This window comes from Canis lupus, chromosome 5 (assembly GCF_011100685.1).
Source record: "Canis lupus familiaris isolate Mischka breed German Shepherd chromosome 5, alternate assembly UU_Cfam_GSD_1.0, whole genome shotgun sequence".
NCBI lineage: Eukaryota > Metazoa > Chordata > Mammalia > Carnivora > Canidae > Canis > Canis lupus.
In genome coordinates, this window is record NC_049226.1 from 10,038,720 (window position 1) to 10,049,356 (window position 10,637).

Genomic DNA, 10,637 nt, shown 5'->3' on the forward strand with positions numbered 1-10,637 from the left:
TCTTCCTCTGTGAGATTTCTCTTCATGTCTTTTGCCCATTTCATGATTGGATTGTTTGTTTCTTTGGTGTTGAGTTTAATAAGTTCTTTATAGATCTTGGAAACTAGCCCTTTATCTGATATGTCATTTGCAAATATCTTCTCCCATTCTGTAGGTTGTCTTTTAGTTTTGTTGACTGTATCCTTTGCTGTGCAAAAGCTTCTTATCTTGATGAAGTCCCAATAGTTCATTTTTGCTTTTGTTTCTTTTGCCTTCGTGGATGTATCTTGCAAGAAGTTACTATGGCCGAGTTCAAAAAGGGTGTTGCCTGTGTTCTTCTCTAGGATTTTGATGGAATCTTGTCTGACATTTAGATCTTTCATCCATTTTGAGTTTATCTTTGTGTATGGTGAAAGAGAGTGGTCTAGTTTCATTCTTCTGCATGTAGATGTCCAATTTTCCCAGCACCATTTATTGAAGAGACTGTCTTTCTTCCAGTGGATAGTCTTTCCTCCTTTATTGAATATTAGTTGACCATAAAGTTCAGGGTCCACTTCTGGGTTCTCTATTCTGTTCCACTGATCTATGTGTCTGTTTTTGTGCCAGTACCACACTGTCTTGATGACCACAGCTTTGTAGTACAACCTGAAATCTGGCATTGTGATGCCCCCAGATATGGTTTTCTTTTTTAAAATTCCCCTGGCTATTCGGGGTCTTTTCTGATTCCACACAAATCTTAAAATAATTTGTTCTAACTCTCTGAAGAAAGTCCATGGTATTTTGATAGGGATTGCATTAAACGTGTATATTGCCCTGGGTAACAAAAGCATAAGATACCTAGGAATAAACCTAACCAAAGATGTAAAGGATCTATACCCTCAAAACTATAGAACACTTCTGAAAGAAATTGAGGAAGACACAAAGAGATGGAAAAATATTCCATGCTCATGGATTGGCAGAATTAATATTTTTTATTTTTTTTATTGGAGTTCATATATAGCATAACACCCAGTGCCTCCCTCAGTGCCCGTCACCCAGTAACCCCCACCCCCCGCCCACCTTCCTTTCCACTACCCCTTGTTTTTTTCCCAGAGTTAGGAGTCTCTCATGTTCTGTCTTCCTTTCTGATATTTCCCACTCATTTTTTTCTCCTTTCCCCTTTATTCCCTTTCACTATTTTTTATATTCCTCAAATGAATGAGACCATATAATGTTTGTCCTTCTCTGATTGACTTATTTCACTCAGCATAATACCCTCCAGTTCCATCCACGTCGAAGCAAATGGTGGGTATTTGTCATTTCTAATGGCTGAGTAATATTCCATTGTATACATAGACCACATCTTCTTTATCCCTTCATCTTTCAATGGACACCAAGGCTCGTTCCATAGTTTGGCTGCTGTGGACATTGCTGCTATAAACATAGGGGTGCAGGTGTCCCGGCATTTCACTGCATCTGTATCTTTGGAGTAAATCCCCAGCAGTGCAATTGCTGGGTCATAGGGCAGATCTATTTTTCACTCTTTGAGGAACTTCCACATAGTTTTCCAGAGTGGCTGCACCAGTTCACATTCCCACCAGCGGTTCAAGAGGGTTCCCCTTTCTCCACATCCTCTCCAAAATTTGTTGTTTCCTGCCTTGTTAATTTTCCCCATTCTCACTGGTGTGAGGTGGTATCTCATTGTGGTTTTGATTTGTATTTCCCTGATGGCAAGGGATGCGGAGCATTTTCTCATGTGCTTGTTGGCCATGTCTATGTCTTCCCCTGTGAGATTTCTGTTCATGTCTTTTGCCCATTTCATGATTGGATTGTTTCTTTTAAAGCAATACATTCTAATCGGTGTTGCAAAATTGTTTTTGTGACAGCAATAAGCTTAAACTAAACCACTTTCTGCTCTTTTTAGGGTAGGCTAGCTAACACTCAAAAATTACCCACATAAGTTTTTAGCTTACATTCTACTTAAGCATTACTAGAGCACATAGTATAATAGACAAAAACCAGACAATGTCTACCCGGATCTAAACCTAAATGTGAAAGTGGGTCCACTCTTCATCACTTTTCCACTGAAATATGTTAAACAGTTTTAACACTTAGAGCCAGGGCTTCCAGAAGGGTCGTAAATCAGTCTGTACTGATGAGCTAGTTTTTGTTGAAGTAGCTAAGTTGGGGGACACTAGTCAGTCTTGGGGTGTCTCTAGAGTTTCTTGGTGGGGGAGCTCTTCCACACAGGAAGCTGATGAAATCTCTATCAACAGTTTTGAGCTTTATAACCTAGGCCAATGAATACATCCTTATTGCTATGCTGACCACCAATCTGATGTCAATGTCAAAATTTCACTGATGGGTATCCATACTTCTTTGTAGAGGCTGGTGATGGCAGTGCAATCCAGAGAGAAAGTTCAGGCTGCTGATACACTTGGTCTTTGTAGAGCTGGGCCATGGCAGTGGCTGAGTTTCAGAAGAGATGCTACGTAGTCTGCTGCTGCTTGTGTTCTGGGTACATGGTGACCACCACCTCCTCTTGCATCATTTTGGATCCTGCTTGGAGAACCAGGGCTTGGGCCTCTTTTTCTGGATAAGGGCCTCACCCTCCTTGTGTTCTTCCATCCCCTGTGCTCCAGCAACCCCTCTTCTTCCTGTTTCTGATGATCTACATCGTCACCATGGTGGGCAACCTTGGCTTGATCATCCTCATCGGTCTCAATTCTCACCTCCACATCCCCATGTACTATTTCCTCTTCAATCTATCCTTCATTGATCTCTGTTACTCTTCTGTTTTCACCCCCAAGATGCTGATGAACTTTGTATCAAAGGACAATATCATCTCCTATGTTGGGTGCATGACTCAACTGTTCTTCTTTCTCTTTTTTGTCATCTCAGAATGCTACATGTTGACCTCGATGGCCTATGACCGCTACGTGGCCATCTGTAATCCATTGCTGTATAAGGTCACCATGTCCCATCAGGTCTGTTCCTTGCTAACTGTTGCTGCATATATGATGGGATTTGCCAGAACCTCTGCCCACACGGGGTGCATGCTTAGACTGACGTTCTGCAATGTCAATATCATCAACCATTACCTGTGTGACATCCTTCCTCTCCTCCAACTCTCTTGCACCAGCACCTATGTCAATGAGGTAGTAGTTCTGATAGTCGTGGGAATTAATATCACAGTACCCAGTTTTACCATTCTGATTTCTTATGTCTTCATTCTCACTAACATTTTTCACATCAAAACTGCTCAAGGAAGGTCAAAAGCCTTCAGTACCTGTAGCTTTCACATCATTGCTCTTTGCCTTTTTTCTTGGATCAGCAGCATTCATGTATCTTAAATATTCTTCTTCTGGATCTATGGACCTGGGAAAAATTTCTTCAGTGTTTTATACTAATGTGGTACCCATGCTCAATCCCCTGATCTACAGTTTGTGGAACAAGGATATCAAAGTTACACTGCAGAAAACCTTGCTTAAAATCCAGAGTAGAAACATGTTTTCATTAGAAGTTATAATGTAAAGAAATTCAAGTTTAAAAAATTTTTATTATTGTTTTTCAAGAAGGTGTTTTGAGCATTACCAATATTGTTTCTGTGGATTGTGTCATGTGTGGTTTAATAGACTTAATCATTTTCCTTATAGCTACCTTGTTTCATTTTTTGCTTCCATATTTCTGTACCTGATACCAGTTTACTAACTAACTAACTAACTAATACCAGTAACTAAGTAACTAATAACATGTGTATGAAAAGAATAAATATATTGACTCTTTTTTTTTTTTTTTTTTGCCCTTACTGTTTCTGTCTCTAGGCTATTTCTAATCTGGAGAAATATGGTAAGCTTCATAAGTCACAGGAAGTTGAAATCACAGCTTGCTCCCCTAAACACAAAAGTGCCAAATACTATAGAAACATTCTTATTCTCCATATTGTTACAAACTGTGTATATAGCTTAAAGTGTAATCAAATCCCTCTGATGTTTGCATTTTGTTCTATTTTCTTTTTTTCTATTTTCTTATCAACTTTTCTTTTTGTTATTCTCTTCTTTCTTGTTCCCCTTGAAAATGGTAAAATCTATACTACATACCACATGCTTTTGAGAATTTCAATCAGTCCAGTTCATTTAATATTGAATTGAATACATATGACTCCACCTTTTATTGCCAACAATCATATTAGCATAGTATGATTAAGGGAATAATATATATCTCAGGATCCAAATATGGGGGGATGACTGATGTATTATAAGGCTTGTCTTCATTACTATCTAAAATAACATCAAATATTTTGAAAAAGAGCATAAAATTCTCACTGTAGTCTGTTATTTATCACTTAAAAGAAAATACCACATATTGGGAGAAACAGACATTGTTTTACTTATTTAATGAAGTTTTCCATGAAAAAAGGGTATATATTAATGATAATAAACTTTATTTCTAACAACATTTTGAGCTTATTTACACCTGTGTCTTAGTCCATTTGGCTGTTATAGCAATATCACAGACTTGGTGGCTTATAAACAGAAATTTATTTCTCACAGTTCTGAAAGCCATTAAGTCCAAGATCGAGGTGCCTGGTGGAATAGGTAAGGGCACTCTTGTAGTTTGCAGACCTCTCATTATGTCCTCACATGGTGAAAGGACTAGTGATCTCCATGTAGCTTCTTTTATAAGGCACAAACCACACTCATGAGAATTCCATTGTCGTGACCTACGCATCTCCCAAAGGTCCCACATTCTAATATATTTGGGGGTTAGGATTTCAATATTTGACCATAGCACTTTGTCTCATGAATAAGATAATAAGCATTTAAAGTAGATTCTGTTTCCCATAATGTTCCTATTTCTCAATGTTTCTCATTTGTATATTTAGAATGTCAGATATTGGGAGGACAAGAATTAGATTATCTTGCTTGAATAACAATGTTTATTGCTAAAATAATAATTAATAAAATATAATAAAGTAATAAATAAATCAGAAAGAACTTTGGGGTATAAGTTGCTTCTGGGAGTGGATTGTGGCAATCATAGAGAGGTATTGCTCAGCTCTTTGTTGACTGATAGTCCAAAGCTGATACTCCTTTGGATTCACCATCGTGTTCAGGTAGAGTCCACGCTCACTCTGAGATGTTTGTCCCCAGATAGTAGCTTAGCATGATGAGTCATACAGGAGCTGGCCATTATCTATATAACACAGGTGTCTTCTGATAGGCAATCTTTTCATAGGGACTTCTTGTCATCCTAAATAGAGAGTTTTTAGGACTGCACTATAGTCCGAGATTTTCCTACTGTGTCCTTCCTTTCTCTCTTCTTTCTTAGGTGTCAGAGTTTCAACTCAGTCTGAAGGCCTTTATCACTGGCTCCCTCTCTCTCTGATTTTATCCTTCACAACTCTTTCACAATAAATGTCTTGCAGGTGTAATTATTTCTTGGCATCTGCTTCTTGTGGAACTCTACATGACACAGAAAATTTACACTTCACACTAACTGATTTTAACACTTAAGTATATCCTCTGATAATGCAGATAGATTGGTTTTGTTATAAAGATAGATAAGTCATGGTACAGTATAGAAGGTTCAGAAAGAGACCCTTACTTATATAGTCAATTGATTTTTGACCAGGCAACAAAGTAAATTCATAGGGATAGGAAACTTTTTAAAGCAATCATGCTGAAAATGCTGTTCTTGAGAAAAACCATCTCCATATCACACCATATACAATGATTAGTTTTAAATGGATCACACTGCACACATGAAGTTTAAACATAAATCTTCTAGAAGAAAACATAAAAAAGTATGTTGGTGTAGACAGATTTCTAAAACATATTCTAGAAAGCACTAGTCTCAAAAGAAAAAAAACAAATATAAAATAAACTGCATTAAAATTAGAGCATCTGTTTACCAAAAAGATTCATAGGCAACCACAGATTTGAAGAATATTTCAAATACATTTATCTGATAAAGGTATTGTAACCATAATATATAAGTTAAAAACTGAAAGATGCCTTGACAATAAAATAATATTTCATAAATGGACAGATGATTTGAAAGACATATCCCCCCAAAAGGCATGCAAATGGCCGATAAGCCAATGGAAATGTGTTTAACCTTCTGCATCTCCTTAGATGTGTAGTCAGTAGCTGCACAACACTCTCTTGGCAGCTATACTGTCGTCCCTCGCTTCATTGCATGGGCTATGCCACTTGAGAGGTTTAAGTACTTGTTAGGCCTGCTCATTGGTCTTCTTCCATGTTGGGCCCCACCCTGGGTTGAGCCTCTACTTCAGAGGTCCAAGCACCATATGTGGGGCACCTTGAAACCCTCCATTCATCCAAGCACAGGCATATAGAGCTTCTCCTCTAGATGAGGAGATTCTAGAATCTGGTTATACTTCCTCTTTTCATGTGTTTTACCAGTTGTGAGAGCAGTAGCTATTTTCTGTAGTTAGTCTATATTTTTCAACTTTTTTCTCTCCCCCCCTTACAATATCTGTATAAACCAATTCTTTGTTTTAAATACACTCTATTGGTGTTCAATTTACTAACATACAGAATAACCCCCAGTGCCCGTCACCCATTCACTCCCACCCCCCGCCCTCCTCCCCTTCTACCACCCCTAGTTCGTTTCCCAGAGTTAGCAGTCTTTACGTTCTGTCTCCCTTTCTGATATTTCCCACACATTTCTTCTCCCTTCCCTTATATTCCCTTTCACTACTATTTATATTCCCCAAATGAATGAGAACATATAATGTTTGTCCTTCTCCGACTGACTTACTTCACTCAGCATAATACCCTCCAGTTCCATCCACGTTGAAGCAAAAAAAAAAAAAAAAAAAAGATATTAAGTAAATACACTCTATAGGAAGCACATATCATGCCATTTGTTTTTCTGATTATACCGTGTCTGATACAGGTAGTACATTTTATGTGATTTTTATAGGTGGATTTACTTACTTTAGGAGACATTATCTTGTCCAATCAACACATTCCAAACCTCAATGGCAGTGATTAGTCAATAGTAGACATTTGATTTGTCTTTTCTACCATAACTATTTTTTTAACCTTTCTTTTCTCCCTAGAGTTACTGAGTTGTTAAGATTAAGTCTAGGAATTTTGTTGGTTCTTTTTGCTACCTTGGGAGAACCTTTCTGAGATTAAAACTGTGTAGAACTAAGCAGAACAAAAAGTGGGAAGAGAGACACACACTTGAATGACTTGGTCCTGTACATCCATACAAGAAGCCATGTACATCCTCAATTTACTGATTTCATTTACCAGTTTTGTGGCATAGGCTGGCTTATTTAGTTAGATTCACTTTGAATTTCTGTCACTTAATTTGAAGGATTCTTTTTTTTTTTAATTTTTTATTGGTGTTCAATTTACTAACATACAGAATAACCCCCAGTGCCCGTCACCCATTCACTCCCACCCCCCGCCCTCCTCCCCTTCCACCACCCCTAGTTCGTTTCCCAGAGTTAGCAGTCTTTACGTTCTGTCTCCCTTTCTGATATTTCCCACACATTTCTTCTCCCTTCCCTTATATTCCCTTTCACTATTATTTATATTCCCCAAATGAATGAGAACATATATTCTTAATGTAATCTACAAAATATTCCACATATACCACATAATTCTGCATAATGTAGTAGTAAAAGAAATTAATTCTGGATCCATAGATACTAAAATATGAATCTTGTTCTGGCAGTTGCTGTTTTGAACATGGAACAGTCAATTAATCCTTCCTGCCTAATTTAGAGGATGGGCATCAAGGAGGATATGAGGGAAGGTGGATAAAGAGTCTAGCACTGTGAATAGCTAACAATAACTAATAGTGGTATAAATCTATGTCCTTAGATTTCTCTCTAATTATACTGAGAAATCATAAGGTCAAGGCCTATACCTCATTCTGTGTGTGTTCAGTCTGTCTTGCAGTCTAAATGCTCAAAAATTGTTCATTAAATGAAATGAGCCAGGAAGACCTCTAAAATAAAGAGTGTCTATTTATGGAGTTTTAGCACTCATGTACCATCTACTTTGGGTAGAATAGAACTCTCAAGACCTAGAACATTAAATTCCAGGCTTCAGGTTCCTGTGGACTTAGTGTTCTCCTAGGTTTCATCCTAAAAGTACAGTGGAGGACTCTGGTTAAGGATGAAAGACTAATGTAAGCAAGTTGTCTCTATTTCTTTTTGAAATCACTAACATGACAGAAAAGGGATTAAAATGGCACCCATTCACCTGATTTATTATTATAATCATACAATAGTAGGAATTAGGAATAGAGAGCAAGAAGAGGATGTGCATGTCTGTACAATGATGGTACAGGTTGGAAAAGTTACAAATTCTCATCTTGGTAGTAGTTCAGGTTAGAAAACTATTAGAGTAATCTGAATTGGAGATGAAGAGAGAATATAGAAGCTGTGTAAGAGGGAAGGCCAAATCTTTCAAGGAGTTGGATTCTCTGGGATTTGGAGACTGGATGAAGATGGTAAGCAAGAAGTTTCTTGAATTTAGTTTGTAGATTAGTTGCCTGGATGATGGTGAAAATAATGTGGAAAATGATGACCTGGAGGAGGAGCAGTGGGAATCATCAGAAAATGCTGACTTTAGTTTTGGGCACTTTGGGCTTAAGGCATGTAAGTAGACATAATATAGAACTTTCTGAGGGGTATTTATGGAAGTCCATATACATGTAGATACAGATCTATATATGGATCTGCATTTCTCAATATAAGTGATTTTGCCACCAAAGGGACACATGCCAATGTCTAGAGAACATCTTGATTGTCACACCTGGTGGAGGGGGTTACTACTGGAATCTAATGGGTAGAGGCCAGGGATGCTTTCATCTTATGATACACAGGACAGCTTCACAATAAAGAATTATCTAGTCCAAAATGTCAGTAGTGCCAGGAATGAAGAACCTTGATATAATAACTATGGTTTGGGAACAGGGGAGGGGTATCAACACTTATCAGGCTCTTTTTTGTGTGTCAGTCTTTTTTCTGACACTTTATATGATTTAACTCATTTAATCCCCACAACAACCATATGGGATGATTGATCCTTTAAATTCATTTTATAGATATACATAGGTGTATCTAGATATAAAAATATACATACAAGGGCCAGAGAATTTATATTATGGTCTTCAGCCTCACAATTGAGGATTTTAAAGTCCAGATTTAAACTCAGTCTGACTTGGGTGTCCACTCCTACTCTCTTAACCACTTTGCAGAACATCCTTTTACAGAAGTGAAATCCCCATGCTTGGATAGTGCTAAAGGTATGATTTAATACTTTACTCATGCAGTCCCCAAGAGTTTAAGAAAGTGCTAGAAATGGCAAGTGACTATGCCCCAGACTTTCCTCTTAGCACTGTGTAGACTCCAGAAGATGATAAAGGAAATGATAAAGGGAGGCACTCATTCCTCTGCATTGGGGATTAGGAATTCCTATTGTAAAATGATAACCTGAGCAAAATATTGAGTCTCAAAGGATCCAATCCTAAACCTGTGACACAGAATATGAACACGAGCTCAATAATTTCTACCCTCAGTGGAACTCATTTAACTTGGAAGGAAATAATGAGGGAGAGAATAATTTTCTGTGCTTCTAATAAATTTTCTCAGAACTACAGGTCATGGAATAGATTTCCATTTGAGTCAACTGGTTGTTTTGGAGTTCATATAAGATTGTTTTTGGCCTTGCAAGTTAAGAGGACTTCTGGGCAATTCTCAAATAGAGATCATGGCCTGTTCTCCAGAATACCTCTTTTAGCAATGTCAAAGCCTGAGGGCTCTGCTGATGGATATTGCCTCCTTCCTAGTCAGAAACTTTGACCCCTCAGGATTGTAGAGTAGAAGGTCTAGCAGCAGTGAGGTCTCCAGGACAAGGAACATGAGACTCATGGAGCTACTGGAGAAGTTTGTGTTTTAGGTGCCCAAGGAGCACCCATAGGTACTGCTGTCTATGGTAGTGGGAAGCCAGGCAGGAAATCCTGAAGTTGCTTCAGAAAGATGACCAACATCTGTTTCCTCATTTCAGATACTCCTGACAATTTCCAGCTGATGTATCCTGTTAGTACCATTTAAACTAGTGCGGTTGCTCTAAGAATGTACAAGCCTTCTTCAAATTAGGGCTTCTTTGTTATTTTGAAGCATTTGAAATGAAAACATGAAATTGGCTCTAAATTGCTTTACCATTAAATCTCAATGAAAGAAAAAAGCTTTCATTATTTGAATGATTTCAATTGTAAATTTTGAATTAAAAAATGATTTCAGACTCTGTGTTACCTTTATGTTCATAATTTTTGAATTATGGTGATTGTAAAATAAATTATGGCTATAATTATTAAGAATTCCTGATCAGTAACTGTGTAATTCACAAAATATGATAGAAAAAAATGTGCCAATGTGCCCTGCACTTGCATTCTCTTGTTGATCCACCCTATTCAACACACCCTTGATAGAAGCCCATCCAAATCAGTGCCACAACCATGGAAGTATGGTACTGACCTGAGACAAATATCCTGACATGGAACAATACCACTCCAAATGACTCCTGCCTTGGAGAGAGGGCAAGATAAACACATCAGTTCAATTATGGCTCCAGCAGTAGGCTGGGGGCAGATATCTGACATGATGGTAGCCGTATCCACCAATGAAA

General features: G+C 37.8%; 2 pseudogenes; one reads left to right on the forward strand and one right to left on the reverse strand.

The window, feature by feature from the left end:
* The first annotated feature begins 1,778 nt into the window (after positions 1-1,778).
* OR8B3FP lies at positions 1,779-3,530 on the forward strand (annotated as a pseudogene).
* Positions 2,070-2,586, reverse strand: LOC111095800 (annotated as a pseudogene).
* Positions 3,531-10,637: the final 7,107 nt, after the last annotated feature.